The 18,376-nt window shown below is 36.8% G+C and overlaps 1 long non-coding RNA gene across 1 annotated transcript in view; it reads right to left on the bottom strand.

The window, feature by feature from the left end:
• Positions 1-18,376, bottom strand: part of LOC135305153 (uncharacterized) — a 173,825-nt gene that overhangs the window by 128,890 nt on the left and 26,559 nt on the right. The window contains exon 2 of the long non-coding RNA XR_010366430.1: positions 3,851-3,936. This is a non-coding gene — a long non-coding RNA (uncharacterized LOC135305153). The remainder of the gene's footprint in view (positions 1-3,850; positions 3,937-18,376) is intronic.

Below are 18,376 nucleotides of genomic sequence, written 5' to 3'. Positions count from 1 at the left end.
CAAATGATTGTAAAGAGCTACTAGGCACAGTAAGGCAATATTTTCTTGTGAGAAAATATTGTAGCTATAAAAACCCAAATCAGTACTCCTTTATGATGAAGTGTGGTCCTCACATTTCTATCAGTTTTTGGAAAGTGAATCACTAGCTAAGCTTCTTCTAGGTAAAAGATAGAAATGGAAAAAATCCCCAGACAGACAGTTTAGAAGAACAACCACATTAGCTATAAAGAAATGATAGTTCATTTCAATGTACTTTTCTTGAATTAAAGTGGAAGTGGTGATACTACACTGAGTAGATTGAGAACATGTCCAAAAAAGCCTCTTACATTTCCCAGGTACTTTCTCTTAAGGTATTACAGTGTGCTGCTTAGCTTCTAGAAAACTAAGGAATGAATACATTTATTTTATTGTTATTGGTGTGTATTGTGCCATCTTGATGGACTTCACAAACATTTATTTTTCCCATAGAAGGAGAGCGGTTTCCTGTAACAGTGTCACATCAGTGTCTAATGCAAGCCAAATGGAGCCATAGCGTTTGCATGGATGGAAGAAAAACTATCAGAGGGACCAGACTATCCAGGATTTTGCCTGAATTAAGAGTTTCTTAGATGGTTAAAAGTAAAAAAAAAAAAAAAAAAAAAAAAACAAAAAAAAAATTGGCAGGCTGTAAAATTTAAGAACACAAATAGCTATTTAGACCTGGAGCTCATGAATTTAGTAGAGCTGATGAGGATTTAAATAGTTTCTCTCATAAATTTAAATCAGAGTAACAATGTATTCAGTGCCTGTATTAAAATAAAAATTAAACAGTATGGAGATCATATACTTTTCTTCAGTTTACTTTCCTTCCAGTTTTACTGAAGACAAAATGCTTTTGTTAGCAGGTCCACTCCTGGGAGAAAAATGCACCAAAACTAACAGCACAAAACAGGACTCCATTTCAGCTGTACATCCATCATCTCTATGGGATGTATTCATTAAAGCTGGTCATCACATTGCTCTGAATCTCCATGGTTCCAGATATTTTCAGTAAGTCCTGTATTGCAGAACAAATACTCACTATCCTTCCTTCTAAAGCCCTAAATTCCAAAGTTTAATTTTATAAGATTTGCAAGCCTGTGACAGGGAAAGCATATTTTGAACACACTTTTAAGATTCCAAGGTTTCTTTAAAAATGAATGGTCAGTGTTCCAGAAGGATAAAAGAGAACATTTGATGGTGGATGTTCTGTTTATTGTATGAAAAATCTACTCCTCCTTTGAGACTTCACAAGCTGGAAATACGGTTTCTCTGCTGTCTGTTACACTTGGGTACTTCTGCTTAAATTATCCATTCCATAGATTCCTTCTTGTCTTAACTTCAAGCTTGTCACATTAAGACATGACGGAACACTAATGCAAGCAGCTTTTATCTAACAGATACAAATGGTATTGACTGCTATCTCCCTAAACTTCTTTTTCTACTGGCTTAATGCAAACATTTCTAGTTAAAGCATCTAGGAAGTCAAAGACATTAAAATACATTTCTAAAGTTAATACACAGGCCATTTTCATAACCATATATTAAAAAGAAAAAGGATACTGCAATCTCAAAATATTAATATCTACAGAAAAGAGGTCTCTGAAATTAATGCAAAAAAGATTGCATTGAGAGTGTGTGTAACTCACTTGACTCCTGTTCCTGAACTGGGAATGGGGTCCATTAAAGAGATAATGCTAGACAGCAGAGATTCTCAGTAAACAGAGGTAGATCAGCTGGTAAAAATTCCTTCAGGTTAGTAAACCAAGCCAGAAATTCCACATTATGAAAAGCTTTATCACAGTATAGGACAGCAGCTATAATTTCAAACCCCATTGATGGGAATAAAGACAGATTTTCCTCTTACAGCTATCACAGAACCTGTTCCTCTAGGCAAGCGGGCCTTATGAAGTTTTAAGCCATCTCTCAGTGGTGAAAAACATTCCAATCTCAAATCTCATTCTCAAAGATATCCCCAGCTCAGCCACACAGCTTGTCCTCTACATAAACCTCAAGAGAATTTTGTAATCCTAGCCAGAGAGTGAGAAAAAGGAGGAGGAAAATGATTGCATCAAAGGGAATATGCATAAAGATGCATATTTTTTACAAAAAGATTACATTTCAAAAAATTATCATTTGAAATTATTTCCTGTTTTATGAAATGTGCTTTGGTATAAAGATGGTACTATTTCTAATCCTTCTGCATTTTCAAATCAAGACAAAAAGTAGTGTTGGTGAAAGTGGAATGGAATAATTAAAAACATGGGGGAAGCACACATACTCTTTTTTTCTTCCCTAAAAGAAATCATATTATGACAGACTTTTCTTAGTCCATGTATTTTAACTAGATTAGTCCTTCCTTGTAATTCAGTGTTACCCAGCTGGCCTACTGTTTGCTTTATGCTGGTACTACAGGACTTATGTAATATCTCCTTTTAATAAAGGACTATTCAATTTCTCGCTAAACCCTCTTCACTTCCACCATTCTCTTGCTTTTGGTGGATAAAGAATAGAACTGAAACTTTGAATAGAACTGAAACTTCACAATGAATATTAGAAATAGAGAGTATATATTAGAAATAGAGAGTATATATTAGAAATAAACACAACGTTAATTACAAGAACAAGGTTATATATTCATGACTTTTGTTTTGAAAATTGCTGTAAAATACATTATGCTTTGCATTAGAAGAGAGATTATGCTAAAAGTGCCACTACATTGATGGTGCTTTCCCAAATGGAGAGATGAAAAATTTTAGAAAAACTCAGTCAGACAAAAGTCTAATTCAGATTTTATTGCTAAAACTGCCAGACAGCACAAAGTACTTAAAGTTACTATTTATATTTTTAACAATTGTTCTTTTATGAGTAAATGGGTAAAATACTTGCAAGAAATAAGTTGCACAGAATAAAACACTTCCGTGTGACTAGTGTTACTGTCTCTTTACTACGAAAAGGTCTGGCACTTTAGCCCTGGCTCAGAAAGCACCATTCTTTAGTTTGATATTGGTCCCTTTTTGGCCCTAATTAAACAAGACATTGGTGTAAAGTGTCTTTCTACTTTGTGCACATACATTCACTGACGTTTGCATGTATAACAGCAGCTTGCGGCTCAACAGCAAGACATCCCAGATTGGAACGTGTATACAATTCCAGATATCAAAGTTAGCTTTAGTTTGACTTTGTGAGATTCTAAAAGCAGCTGTGCTTTGTTGCACTTCCTCAGATCCCAATAGTGATTTAGTTCTGAGGATTATATATTTGTCTCTTATGTGTCAAATGTCTTATCCCTAGTGACATTACAACTCTGTTTTTGTATTTAATGTAAAAGCATGATAGCTCCACATTGATGATTGTCAGCAGTTGCTATTTATCATCTGTCAAAACTTTTCCTCATGGGAAGACAGGAAATCAAATGGATTATGGCTGGTTTTTTAGTTGCTTAAAGGAATCTTACATGACACAGGCTAAAAAGAATGGCGAAACTGCTCCTGACAACCACGTTAGCATTCACAGCAATATGCGATTTTATGTACGTAGCAGGAGAACTGTCAGCCTCCTGACAAAGCTGCCCATTTAAAAATGCTATGTCAGTTCACTCATCTGACCTCTAGGTTGCAAGATCACCTGATGCCATGGTCTGTATTTACCCAACCCAAAAAGAACAGGAAAAAGCAAGACTTCAAATAAACACAACAGATGAATAGTAATAGTATCTAATAGTAGATGTATAAATGTCTAATGCTTGTCTTTTGGTTAAGATTTTTAGAACTAAGAAACAATGAGAGACAGAACCTGCAATAGGTCTGTGCCTTGAGTAACTTGCACTTACTCTGTAACTAGAACGTGTCCTTTCTTGAAAAAATGAGGAACTTGATCCCATTAAAGGTGTTTTCTCTAACACGTCTGGAGAAGAAACTAAAGAGAAGATACTCCTTTAGACTTAGGCACTTGCATCTACAAAAACACACAAAACTATTTCATCACAGAGATAGTGATGAATTTAACATAAAACTTGCAAAAATCTTTCTAGCTACCACTAAAAATGTGAAGACACAAAAATCGAGGGAGACTTAAAAATTTGCATACAGAAGTGTAAAATAATTAAATGAAACATACTGCCTGTTATTTACTCAGAATATCTGAAAAGATAAGGTATTCAAGAGTTGGAGTTAAAGCGCCCTGAAGCATAGTGAATTTCAGAAAATTGTAAACTCACAAAATGTGGGAGTTACCTGCATTATGAATAGATTCTTCGTTTAGTCTGTATTATGGAGAAACCATGAACCTGGTTCATATTGTAATGCTGTGAAAAAGGCTATTTTAATGACTTATCATTTGGCATACAATCTACAAAAGTGGTTTGTAGGACCAGCATTCTCCATGCTCTCCTTAACCTGCTGCAGATTTGATGTACTTTTATCTTTTATCTTTAATCAACCTACTGAAAGGGATTCACAGATAATTATGCCCCACCTCTAATTTTGATTAGATAACAGAAAGATTAAGGAAAATTCAGGGACACAAAACGGATTAAAATGAATAAAATAGAATAAAAGATTTAAAATTCAGCCTTTCTAGTTTCACCTTACACTGCCAGATAGAGAAACCAGCTTTATTTCAACCTTAATGGTCGCGTGGAGATTACTGGTCAAAGTGCAGAGAATACAAAGCTCCTGTTATAGAAGCACTTCTGAAAAACCTGAAGCTTAGATCTGGGCTTCCACCTTCTTTGAAGATTATTATGAAAACCTGTTCTATGACAAATGTCCATATAATGATATACTATAAAAATACCCTGGTTTTCAAGATCCATCTTACAGACTTGTGCTGCACTGTACCACCATTGGAATCACACCCTTTAAAATATGTTATGTCCTTCTGCATCTGTTAAAAAGTGACAGAAGTCAGGGTATCTATAAAGAATCTGAGTTCAAAAAAGTGTTGCATTCTGTACATAGCCAGAGACAGTACTAATATTAAGTCAGTGAATAACAAAACCCCAGTGATTAACTTAATTAGAAATAAAAGTATGTATATAATCAATTAAATTTTAATTAATAATTTGAAATCATAATAAAATCAATAAAATGCCAGCAAAGGACAAAAAACCCTAAAACACACAGATGGGATGGGTCAAGACTAGTTGGGATGTAGTACCAGGTCTAAGTCAGTTTCAGTGTCAGGCTTCCTTTACATTACACACACACACAGAGTGTGGAAAGGAAAATAGATTTTTATACAAGATAAAATGATACTTCTCAGGAAAGGCACCCTTTTTTCTCCACTTTAAGCATAGATGTTCTGTATTATTAATGAATACATTAATTTTATGTCTCTGTGAAGCTGTGGTAAGTGTATTCTCTTTCTGCGCAGACATATTTTGAGGACCTAGTGGTAATACATGAGGCATATAAATACTATGGTGATAAGTAGCATGGAGAAATGAAAAAAAGGTGTTGATTTTTTGCCTTGTCTGCATTTACTAACTGAGCTGGAGAAATTTGGTTTCCCTGTTAGACAATCTAATACTGGTGAACAGGAAGGATGAGAAAAGATGCATCTAATCACCTTTGACTCTTTCTGGGTGCCAGTGACAGAAGAGTATTTGAGAGGGGAAAACACAGCCAGACCAGAAATTTCTAAAAACTTACTAATTATTTTCTTTGTATGGATCAAGTTTAGCGATCTATTTAAAATTCTAGAATTGAGTTAGGCCTCTTCTTGACTATCAGAACAGACATCAAATTTGTTAGTTGACTAGACTGTATTTTCACATTGTTCATGTCTGCAGAACTGCACATGTGTACGTGGCTCCATACAAAGCACAGATTACTGCACACTGGGACCCACACTTACAAATTACACTGAAGCTGTGCACAGATGCATAAAATATCATTTCACATCAGGTCACATTCAACACATGGATGGATGAAATCCAGTGATCACCATTTTTAACATGAAACAGTAACTGTTGAAAGCCCATGATTGCCTACTTATGCTCAATACTCATTTGTAGGGTTCACTCAGCTCCCACGGTTCTCACAAATTGTGCCTTTCTTTCAGTAAAGATACAGGCAAGAGAGGACTTTTCCATACTTGCTGTGGGCTCTCTGCACTGCATTAAGGCTGGGCTGAGCACTGTGCAAAAGGCAGTGCCTGTGGGTGCACGTCTGTGGGAATTAGTCCATTAAGAGAGAGACCCGTGAGCAATTTTGTTTTCCAAACTGTTTTTCATAGTGAACAGCTCCTTTTAATGAGCACTAATGTCCACTCTGATCAATATCTGTGGCATAAAGTATTACTGTCATTTTCTCTGATCATACCCAGAGTAAAGGAGAATTTCCATTGGATTCTTTTCGTGCAGCACAAGAATACCAGCTAACCACTTCTTGACAATGAAATATGGAGAAGAAGAATGAACATAAACACTCATGGATCTTTCTCCTTGTGATGGCCTGTCTTAATTTCATGACAGCCCTGTGATTGATACTGTCAATATCCATGACACAAGGCACTTCTCTCCGTTTGTCAAACTACAGCAGTGCAGCATCAAATTGCTGGGAACACACATGTTCTTATCTGTAAGTGCTACTCAGCACAATGGATGTTGAAAGCATTTCGGAGCAACAAACAAAAACGAGGAAGAAAATTTACCCTTAGGCCACTTGTTCTTGTATGTTGGCATTTTTCTAGGAATTAGTGCACGATCATATCCCTTGCTAAAAAAAAAAAAAATCCCTGAAAATTATTGTCTAGTTCCTGGTTTTTCTCAGAGTGAGGTGTTGAGAGCAGTAGGGTATGATTCCCTGTCATGAAAGAACAGCTGCCACATGCAGGAAGAGAAGACCACCATAATCCAGAAACTTGGACAATGAAGTAATTTATTCCTCTCTCTTTTAGCATCACCCTGCCAGTTGTGACAGGCTTCATTGATCACAGCATTACACACTTCTAATGCTGTTCCAGTTCTCCAGTGTTGACCCTACTGAAGAGAAATGGGCATCTGAAGAGCTGCTAAGGCCAGCTCAGCCTTGCATGAATGAGGGAAGAGAAATACTTAATATGACAACTGAGAACCCAAATCTTCTGCAGAATTCAATTTTTTAATGAAGTTATGCTGTGATCCTGCTACTTTCCACACAGCTCATCAATTTCCAAGGCAGCAACTTCTTTCTTGGGAAGTCTTCAGCACTCACAATGTAACATTAACCCAAATCAGCAGAACCATAGAGAAAAAACTTGGGTTTACCCCGAAAATCTGTCTCAGATTTATCTAGCCCCCTCTTTAGCTAATTTTTCTTTACCTAATCCAGTCCCCTTTTCTTTAAAGTCTTCAAGTTCATTTGAATTAAAGATAGAACAGAGATGGATGGTCCTTGAAATTCCTGATTACTTTTAGCAGCGAGGACATGACTTACAACAAAAGGAGGGAGTATGGAAGCAAACAATATTCCTTCTGCAGACTTTTTTACATTTTCAGCAAATAAGAAATTAATATCCCAATTGAATTTGGAGGAAGGGAAAAAAACCACAGGCTCAAAATCTGGGATAGCATTGTCTCAATTCAGACCCAATCTACATGCTTCTATTTGGTGAATGCAAATTTAAAGCATGTCAAAGGTGGCATATTTTATACTTTTGCTTATAAAAAGAAAAAGAAATGGAAAATTTAGTAAATACCTTAGCAATTCCAGAGATCAATAGCATAATCTCATGCAAAATAAAGCATGCAACCATTTTTACTTACTGAGTAGCTTTAACTCATACAAGTTTTCTATGTTTAGATTCTCTTTCCCAATAATAATGACATTCCCACTCTCCTAGCCATCGGTGCAGGCCAGTAAATTTATATGTTAATACTGAACAGTAAATTCATTCACTTGCAAAAGTAAACTTAATTCCAAAATTTTTCATGTGTCCCGTCTGCAAAGAATTTAAACTAATGTAGTTTGCATAAATAAATATGAATTTCAAGAATTCTCATCAAGGCCTGGAATAGTTTTATATTTTTGCAATACATTTGTACTCACTGCTGCTAAATTGAGAATATAGACAGTTTTTCTCTGCTTCATTCAAGATCAGGGTTGTTTTTTTTTTCTCTATTATCATCCTTACCATCTTCACCTTTTAAAGTGTCTCTCTTGCAATAACTAGCGGTCTAGCAGGAAAAAGCTTGCAGCCTTCTCCAAAGGCTGTTTTCCAGCATTGTTTCGAACAGACAAGAAGCAAGCAGATTTTATAATTGTCCCTTCTCTAGCAATCCCTCAAACACTCTTCAAGTAATGCAGCCTTATGTGTTGCTCTCTTGGTGCTGGCAGAGCAGACACACAGCCTGTGCAGTCTAACCTGGTCAACAGTTCCAGCAGTGCCCCAGACTAGGCTCTCCATCAGCCAGCCAGTCTGGTCTCATGGAATTCAACAATCCCACTGTTACTTGGTGTCATTCAACCATAAACATTTAGAGAAGCATCTGTCACTGTAACAGTCACATTGGCATACCCTGACACAGCATGAAACTACACTGTGGGAATGGCAAAGTTTGGGTGGGAGCGACAACTACTAGGGCTGGTTTCTGTCAGAAGATACTTGAAGCTTCTGCTGGGTATGAAAGGACCAGTGCCAGCTGCCTACAGGATGGCCCTGCCACTGGCAATGGTGAAGGACAAGCCCATCAGAGCCTCTGAGATGACATCTGTGTTAGTTGGGTAAAGCCAAAGTCAAAGCGCAGCTTTGACTGGAGAGAGGGCTGACAATATCTCAGAGAAACAACTCTGCACACACCATGGCCAGTGAGGAAGTGAGTCCTCAGTCCCCATGTCCCTGCACCACTCCAGGGTGGAGGTAGAGTAAATCAAAAGCAAAGTTGAGCTGGAAAGAAGGGAGGGGTGGGGGGAAGGTATTTTAAGAGCTCAGTTTTCCTCTCTTTATCCTACACTGATTTAATTGGTCATAAATTAAACTAAATTAATTTTCCCAAGCTGAGCCTGTTTTCCCATGACAGTAACTGCAGAGTGATCTCTCCCTGTCCTTATCTCGACCCATGAGCCTTTCATTTTGTTTTCTCTCTCCTGCTCAGATAAGGAGGGCAGTGATAAAGTGGCTTTGTCAGGCAGCTGGCATCCAGACAGAGCGGATTCCCACCACAGGGAATAAGTACAGTTATGCTATCCAAACATGACTCCACGCACAGGATATACTTATGCATTTCATACTTCAATGTATTTCCATACTAAATTAAGACAGGGACACAAACAACTCCTTAATGTCCAATTTTTAGGCTCAGCTTTGAAGTTCCTAATTCGCTGCCTTCCCAGCCTCTGTAGTTTTACTCAAAGATGACTAATAAGAGAGGCGTTTGCTTTCCAGTTCATATGGAAGCAAAGAATGGAAAACTGAATCCAGTGCCTGCATGTAGAGAGAATATCTATAAGCAGAATTAATTCCTCATGTGCATTACTTAGAACAAAGCAAAATAATTCTTAACATGTTTTAAACATACACTCAGTCAAACCAAAAATTTGCACAGCACCCCTCAAAACTTCATTATACAGGAAATAGGAAGATTGCAATTTAGGAGCCTGAGATGATGATTTGGTCTCCTAGATGCATTCTGTGTCTCCCAAAGCTGTTTTCATTAATATTCATGTAAATCACAATATTCTTACTGGTCTTGTGACTCAGCAAATACTTCTAGCCATAACAGTCCCCCCAAGTGAATTTAGATTTGCTTTTTCTGATTCAGTTTGAATAGACATAACTTTGATAGAAAGTAGGTTACTATTTTCAAAATTGTATTTTTATGATTATAATTTATTAGAAGCAGTAGGGAATTTATGGATCAGTTATAGCAAGTACTTAACTAAACCCATGAGTGTACTGAATAGTATACTGTTAATCCCAAGATAAATATTTTAATCCACTTTTCAGCAGTCTTAAAATAACGCTTCTTTCAATATGTATAATTTTATCATTTATTTTTCTCTGAATACAGTTCCATGGATGAATTAGTAAAAAAGCACAACTTAGAAAGAAAATCAATAGTTCTTGACTGAAGACCACTTACAAAATCCAATTGGGTAATAATTGATTTGTAGAAAAATTTGCTACTTAATTCTAGCCACATGTAACTGGAGTAAAAGCATGCATGAGAGATTATAATTTGTCTGTGTACTAATGCTCCCAAGTGTATCACCTCTGCAGTGATCATAGTATAACTCCAATAAATTAAATAGAATTTGAAATTAGCTCAGAGTTTGCCAAATGCACCTTTTGTTACTAATGGAAAGTTTAGCTGGGATTTACCACTGCTGTTTGTTGGAGAGGCATTCCATAGCATTCAGAGAATGAGGGGGGAAAATGATGATATAAATTGGGTTCAGAATGTATGTGCACAAAAAAAAGATAATTTAGAGTTGCCTCAGAAACAAACAGGTTTTATATTACATTAATTGATGTTAGCCATTGATGCAGAGAAGAAATCCTCTGTGGTAATTCTAGAGGGAACCAGTTCCCATTAAACCAATATTTGAAATTTAAAAAAAAAAAAAAAAAAGAAAAAACCAACCAACACCACGTAACATTTTATTTGCAGTATTTTGTTGTAATGTTTACAACAAAAGCACAACACCTGACAAATGGGACTCTTAGAATGAGTTAGATACAAGGTTATCTAGGTGAACCTTCCTTGTCATGGGGTTGGACTAGGTGACCTCCAGAGGTCCCTTCCAACACTAATGATTCTGCGATTCTGTAAAGTTTAAGGTCACTGTTTTTTTAAAAAATGCTTCATCTACCTAAGGTGCTGTAGTACAGAACACGCTCCAAAACCCATCCATTAAATGCAGTATTACATTACATTATAATCTTTTGACCTTATACCTTCATATCTTTGATTTGTACTTTGTGGCTCAAAAGATGCAGCATATCAGCAAGGCCACTTGATGCCTTTAACTCTGATTACTTTTTACAATAAATTAAAAACTGTAGGACTAACACCACTCCTGTAAATCCTGAAGGAATACTCCTGCACGTTTCAGTACACACTGTTCTTCCTTACATATATTGTTATCAAACACTGTGTACTATCAATACATTGTTTCTGAAATTAAGTATTCAAAAACAGAAATCATTTTGATTTAGCTATTTTGTATATTATTATTATAGTCCTACTTTTAATTATCTAAGCAGGATACTTATTTGTTATTTTTATAAGAATTCCTGACTCCATGTTTATCATAATTGAATTTATTTAGAAAAGTGTGTATTCTACCTTTTTCTTTTCATCTCTATAGCTCCATGTTAGGACCATAGGCTAGCAAGACCTCATTAATTTATTGTCATCATCAACTGTCTAAGTTCTTTTCATCATTCTAGAATATAAGTTCTTCCCATTTTCACTTAATGTCTTGACAAAGTGAGAGTCAGCGCTCCCATTTTATACTTAGTAAGACAAGGCACAGGAAAATGTATTTTAACATTTTTTTCACTCATTATTGAAGTCTGATGTGAAACACATAATGCATTTTAGAGGCTGTGGCACAGGGTCTCATGCTACCTGTTTGCACCTCCTCACCTGGATCGTTTATAGGTAAGAGTATATGTCACAACATAAAGCTCCAGCTAACTAATCATGTCATCATATTTTTGCTCCACTCCTTTTTATTTAAGTCTTAGGATTCCTCAGTATCCAGACCATCAGTCTCCTTCCCATCAGTTAGAAAGGGGAAAGCATGGAAGACAGTCAGCTATGGGGTATGCAGGTGATTAAATTAAAATATTTAATAAATTTCATGCCACATGGTTGTCACTTTTGTAACTGGTCACCCTCTGTTTGCATTGGTAGGAGAACAAGCACACAATAAAAAATGTTTGTCATTTTCACACAGAGACATATATAGGTATATATGAAGGGCCAACGTTTTTCTCACTTTCAAGCCCATAATACTGCCAAGCTCTCTGGAAGGAGCAACGTATCCTCTGTTGAGAAGCAGCTTGTATTTCACTTCACTGCAAGACCTATGTAGCCATGCAACCCATGCACCAAGAGTAATATTCAAAGTTATGAAATGAAAAATAGCATTCACTTCAATACCAAGAGTCTATTCAAGGTTTTACTATAGGTTCCAGACATAGTCAAAGATAATGAAGTTACTTTTAAGAAGGAATGCAACCTCTTTGAACAGTCTGCATATTTTTACATCCACAGGTTGCCCAGTGATAGAAAGCAATGTTTCACCAGGATAAACGTACTTTATATCTCTAAACAAGGTAAAATGTAAAACATTTTTACATCATCTTATCTCAGGAACACTGTAGCTATAATTAGGGATTTTGCAAGGGGTTCCCTGCACCAGTTCAATAACCCACGTAGCCTGTGCTAAAATTCCTTATTCTACGAGGTAAAGAACTAAAAGAAACATAAGGGTTTTCCAGACACACAAAAATATGCTCTTACAAACAGTGGTAAAGAGGTTGGAAGGGAAGTGAAGGGACAAGGAAGTAGTTTTAGAAGAATTCAAATACCAAATTCAGTCCATTTCTTGAAACATGCTCTTCTATTACAAAACCTACTCTTTTCAATGCATAGAATTTGAAGTGTGTTGCCCAGTGTGCAAGTATATGTGCACAAGTGAAAGCTGACTAATTAAAAGGTAGTTTGGGCTTTTATCCCAGGAACTTACAGGAGTCAGTGCATTTGTTCCATTTAGTTCAGTGAGCTACATTCTGAAGGCAAAATCCATCTCTTCAGACAATCACAGTCAAGGGTGATTTTTATAATATCAAAGGGAGCAGTGACCTCTCCAGAAACAGTCTCCTTTGAGTCTTAGAGCAGGCTAACCAAGTTTCCTAAACCACTGAAATCTCCAGCATGTCACTGTGAAGCTGTAATCCATTTCTCTGGTGTTTAAAGTCCAAGCTGAGTTTTCTGAATTACAAATAGTTCCTATTTAAAGAAACATTCCTGTATGTATCCAGACAGGGTGATAATGTTGTTATTACAGCACTCTGTGCAATAACTCAGCTGTCAAATTCACTTGAGGCTGAAATTCAGTCTATATGCTTTCAGCTGGCCAGCAATTTTGTTTTTTCATATACAGTATGTTTAAATTGTATCAAGACTGTCATAAGTCAAGAGGCGGCCAATAAAGGAGAGGGAGAGGTGGAAAGGATTTTTTTTTAAGAAGAAAAAGGTGCCAGGAAATTTTAAAGAGTATGTTATCACTTTTTGCACCATTACATGTTACGTTAGAAGAATAGCTTTGTGACATCATGTATTTCACTTGTTCCTTCTATTTTCAGCATTGATTTTAGGTCCAAACCTCTTTTTATGAAGCATCAGTCTGTAACCCTTTCTATTAAAGTAGTTCCTCCCCTAATACAGTATTAGTAAAGCCCACATTCTAGTATGTCTGCAGCAAATAGACAAATTGTGTTCTCTGTACATCCTAATAAATACATTGACAGTAGTTTGAGACCAAGCAAAAAAAATATAATGGTTTGTTACTTGGAGTCCATACTCATTTGATTACTCATCAAATCTCACACAGCTAGAATTTGCCTTAAAATTAAATTTATTGGGCCTCAGCAATAAGAGAAGTTGCTGGATGAAAATGATGAAACATCACAGAATGTAATACACTATAAATAATGTATTTAAATTTTAAATACTTAAATTATTCAACATATTAAATAATGAAGGGAAAATTAACAGCTACATCTTATAAAATAAAGGTTAGGAAATAGTCACAGGCTGCCCTTTGTGACAATACAAATATGGCTGCTCCAAATGGAAATGACTCACAGGTAAAAAAGAAATAGCAAAATGAAGCAGCAAACCACAGCTTACAGGGAACTTGGGTCAAACAAAAAAGATTTCAAAGGCATAATACAAGATGGGTGACTTCCTGCTCAAACCAAAGCTTTAGAAGTGAAAGAGCCGGTTTTGATGCCAGTGTCAGACAGCCCATTGTATCTGGGTGTTTCAGCAAAGTCCTGTTAAACATGTGCTGAACATAAGTTTGGCTGGTTTATCAGTTATGCCTGAGCATTGTTACATCTTCATATACCAGGCAGAAGAACCCTCAAACTCCTTTTCTCCCCTCTCTATAATAGTGTGGAGGAGGCTGATTAAGGCCTGCTTGACATCATTCTGGAGCAGCACTACCTTGTCTGGGTTAGTTTTTTTTTCATTGCAAGAATAAGATGCCACATCTCTATGTTGTAAACTCTCCCATTAAATCAGCAAAACTGAAAGCAGCATAAGAGCCAGAACAGCTGATGAGAATGGCAAGCCAGTTATGGAAGCATATTCTTTATGCTTTATTGTACTGAAATACAGATGCAGGACCTATTATTATTATATGAGAAGAATTACCAAATTTTAGTGTAGTATAACAGTCCCCACATCTCCTGCTAGATTTTTACAGAAGCTGTCAATTTTATATAATTTTGCCATGCTACATTAGTCTCCTTTAAAATAATTTAAATTTTCCTTTAATATTCAGTGCAGGAATTTTATGGCACCATTAATTACATGTAAGTCACAAATGCCAATATTTGACGATAATGTTGCTTTACAATTGAGCTGCTTATCTTTTGTCATTCTGAGGGCTTTCTAGGCTTGCTACGTGAGCAGAACTGACTCATCAGAAACTACCTGTATTTTGCACCAAGGACAATTCACAGACAACCCCAGAAAACTTGTGAGAGGGCTCAAATATGATTAACTACATAAGAATGATAAGTGAAGTTTAAAAGGGAAAAACAAAATCACCTTTGACTTTCTCATGTACTTGTTTCCATACAGCCAAACACGGAAAAAAAACCCCCAATCCTTTATCTACAGTAACTGGCAGTGCAATAGAAAAGCAAGAAAAATGTATTAAAACAAAACAAAACCACTTTTACTTTATTTTTTTAAGTCAAGAACTCTCCAGTCCTTAGATTAAACCTGTCCTGAATTTGCAGATTGATGAAAGTTCTTTTGAAAGCCAGTTGAAAAGAAAAAAACCTATCAAGATAGATGCTTATAGTTTAGATGGGGGTATTTTGTCCAAATGGCAATTCAGTGTCCTTTTTTATGTTTACACAGCTTCAGGAGATAAATAACCATATTATTATAATGAGCAGTATAATAAATTGAGATCACCTCCCTCTAAAGTCACTAATGAACAATCCTTTACTGGCTACTCCAAATAATTGGGGTTTACTTCATTTAGACGCATATTTTATAATTGGATGTTACTTGAATGTGCTAAAATAATTTAGAAATTTGCAAGAAGATCATCAACACATGATTTTTCCACCAGGGGAAAAACATATTGGCAGTAAAGTGAGAAGTCACCAGAGATTTTAAAATTCTGAATGGAGATTAAAATAGTTGGATTCCCTCTTTGGCACTGCCTAAGTTAAAGGGGAGTAATGAGTGTTGAAAAAACCAAACCATACAAATCAATAGCAGTATTCAGATATTAAAATATTATTGAATTTCTGTCTCTGAATTAAGCTTCCATGAAGATTGACATAATGTAGTTGGACACGTAGGCCCTGGTCCAACTGTCCATTGGAGCCTTTCTACTCACTGCCTGCAATTTCTGAACATAGTAGAAATAAAAGTATTTAAATATATGCCTGAAAACCCAGCATTGTATTATGTTTCAGTTACTTTCTATACACTTCAGTTAATATTTCCAGGTAGTTGGATAAATTTACATATATATATATATATCAATACTATGTAATATCTATACTTCCTGCTGTACCTTTACAAGTACTTGTAACAGACATGAAAGCATAACCAGCCAATTTTCTGAGATTTTCTTCCTATACTCTTAAAGAGGAAAAAAAAAACCACCCTGCATTCTTGGTTGACATATCAAACACTTCAAAAGCAGAATCAGAGAACACAATAATCAAGAATCTACTGGCCACAAAAAAAAAAAAAATCAAACACAGGCTAACATTTAGTGTTCACAAAATTGTTCTAAAAATGTAACAGATAGCTAACAATGTCATAACTCTAGCTAGAAAAAAAACCTCTTTATAAAGAGCAGCAAAAATTCCTCACATATACTCTCCAAATGCTTTTGGGTTTGGAGTACCAAACTCTAAAACAGATCATGAATTAAATTAATTTCAAAGTATTTTTCATGCTAAAATATACATAAATAAGCAGATTATTCAGGCAACAATTAAACAGGACTTTAGAAAGGCATAATCCTTTTAACATACTATGCTTCTATTTTCCAACTGAAGTGAACTACTTTTAGGTAGCTTCACAGTACATGTTAAGCACTATCTTCCTTGAGCATTACCAGCAAACCCCCACATTGATTTACCTGTATGATATGCAGTTTTTTATATATTCCACACATCATGGTCTATTATTGCTGAGTATCAATTAAGTTCTACAGCACTTGTATTTGAAATACAGCACACACTTGGAAGTTTTCATAGTCTTTATAATTGATTGCTTCTTTGTCTTTTTCATTCTTTTACATACATGTCCGTCTATGAACATATTTTTAAAGGACTAAAATCCTCTTGACAATGTCACTTTAAAACAGTCTTTAGTGCCTTATCTCACTAGCTGTAATCAATCAGGAGTATTAAACCTGTGTCTTGTGCTACTGAGCAAAATGAGCTACTATTGTGCATGGACAGAAAACTGGTGCAGTGAGAGCTCCAAAGTACATAAGAGGTTACACAGCCTGTCATCTTCAGTTCTGAGGTTAATGCCAGTGAGCAAGAAACTGTACTTTCAGATCTGACATGTAATGTCATGAGATAGATGAGGTAATCATAAAGTGCAGTTACCAAGACTAGACTAGTCTGAGTATGGCAGCATGTAAGAACTTAATGCATCTCTCTGTGAGACTGTTACTGCTGAAGTACGAGCTCCTGTTGTAAAGCCAGCAGGTGATCTGTTCATAAAGTGAAAGGTGGCCCGCAAAGTGCACATTTAACAAGATTTGTTTTTCCCTCAATATGTGGGATGGATTGCAGAAGGATGTTGCTAGTGGGGTAAAGAGAAGAAAATAGAATGCTGTGCCTTTCCTTAATTTCTTTGGTAACCAAGAAACAGCCAGGATAAGGTAAGCCAATAGTTGAAAATATCAGTGCAAAAAATAAATAAAAAATTGAAAGCTATTGAAACACTAGGGCTATCTGACAATTTAATCATATGGTAAAAGAACTCATTGCCTTAATGTACAAGGGAAGACAAGAAAGAAAACCAGAGCCAGAATTGTTCACAGATTCACAAGCAATCCAGGAAAAAGAAGGTTATGTACCTTCTGTTACAGAAGCATGTACTGGGTTTGCAAGGACAGATTTTGGTAGCAGGGGGCAGCTTTTGTGTGAAGCTGCCAAAAGCTTCCCTCAAGTCTGGCAGAGCCAATGCCAGGCAGCTCCAGGACAGGCCAAGCCAATCTGAAATGGTGGCAACTTCTCTGTGATAACATATTTGAGAAGGAAATACAAAAAAGCTATTGGCCAGATATAATTGTGACCAGAGAAACATAGGATGAGAATATGCGAGAGGAACAGCTCTGCAGAGACCAAAGTCAGCGGAGAAGGAGGGGCAGGAGGTGCTCCAGGCACTGCAGGCCATGGTGCAGCCCCTGGTGAGGCATGGAGGATCACGGGGACGCAGAGATCCCCCTGCAGCCCCTGGAAGGCCCCACACTGGAGCAGGTGGATGCCTGAGAGGAGGCTGTGAACCTGTGGGGAAACCTGTGCTGGAGCAGGGCCTGAGGACCCACAGAGAGAGGAGCCCTCACTGCAGCAGGCTTCCAGGCAGGATTGGCAGCCCTGTTGGAAACCCCCATTAGGCCAGGCCGTGCCTGGTACTGCACCTCGAGCAAGAGTGACCCGGGTGGCAGCAGCTGGTGAACCAATGGTGTGGGAAGGACTCATGCAGGAGGAGTTCATGGAGAGCTGTCTCCCATGGGAGGGACCCCATGCTGGAACAGGGGGAGAACTCCTCTGCTTGAGCAGCAGCAGGAAAAACAACCTGGGATGAACTGATCGTGACCCATTGCCAGTTTCCCTGTGCCGCTGGGAGGGGAGGAGGTACAACACAGGAAGGAAACATTTCTCAGAAGATGAAAAATTATTGAGTAAACAACTATTCATAGGACTAGAGAGAGGGTAACAATTAATTTCTTTAGATCTCTGTTCTAAGAGCACTGGAGGAAAGTGGTAATGTGAGTTGGTTATATACTTGCTTAACAGGCTGCTGCAAAAGAACATTTGAACCAGATGCAGTCAAACTACAGTTGAGAAAGTTCTTCTGTAATGTATTTATTGACAGCATTTAAAAACACTATTTCAAAAAAATGTGTTGGGACACAAT

The sequence above is a fragment of the Passer domesticus genome, chromosome 7 (assembly GCF_036417665.1).
Source record: "Passer domesticus isolate bPasDom1 chromosome 7, bPasDom1.hap1, whole genome shotgun sequence".
In the NCBI taxonomy this organism is placed as follows: Eukaryota; Metazoa; Chordata; class Aves; order Passeriformes; family Passeridae; genus Passer; species Passer domesticus.
Note: the sequence above shows the minus strand (reverse complement) of the source record. Positions and strands in the feature narration are given on the sequence as shown.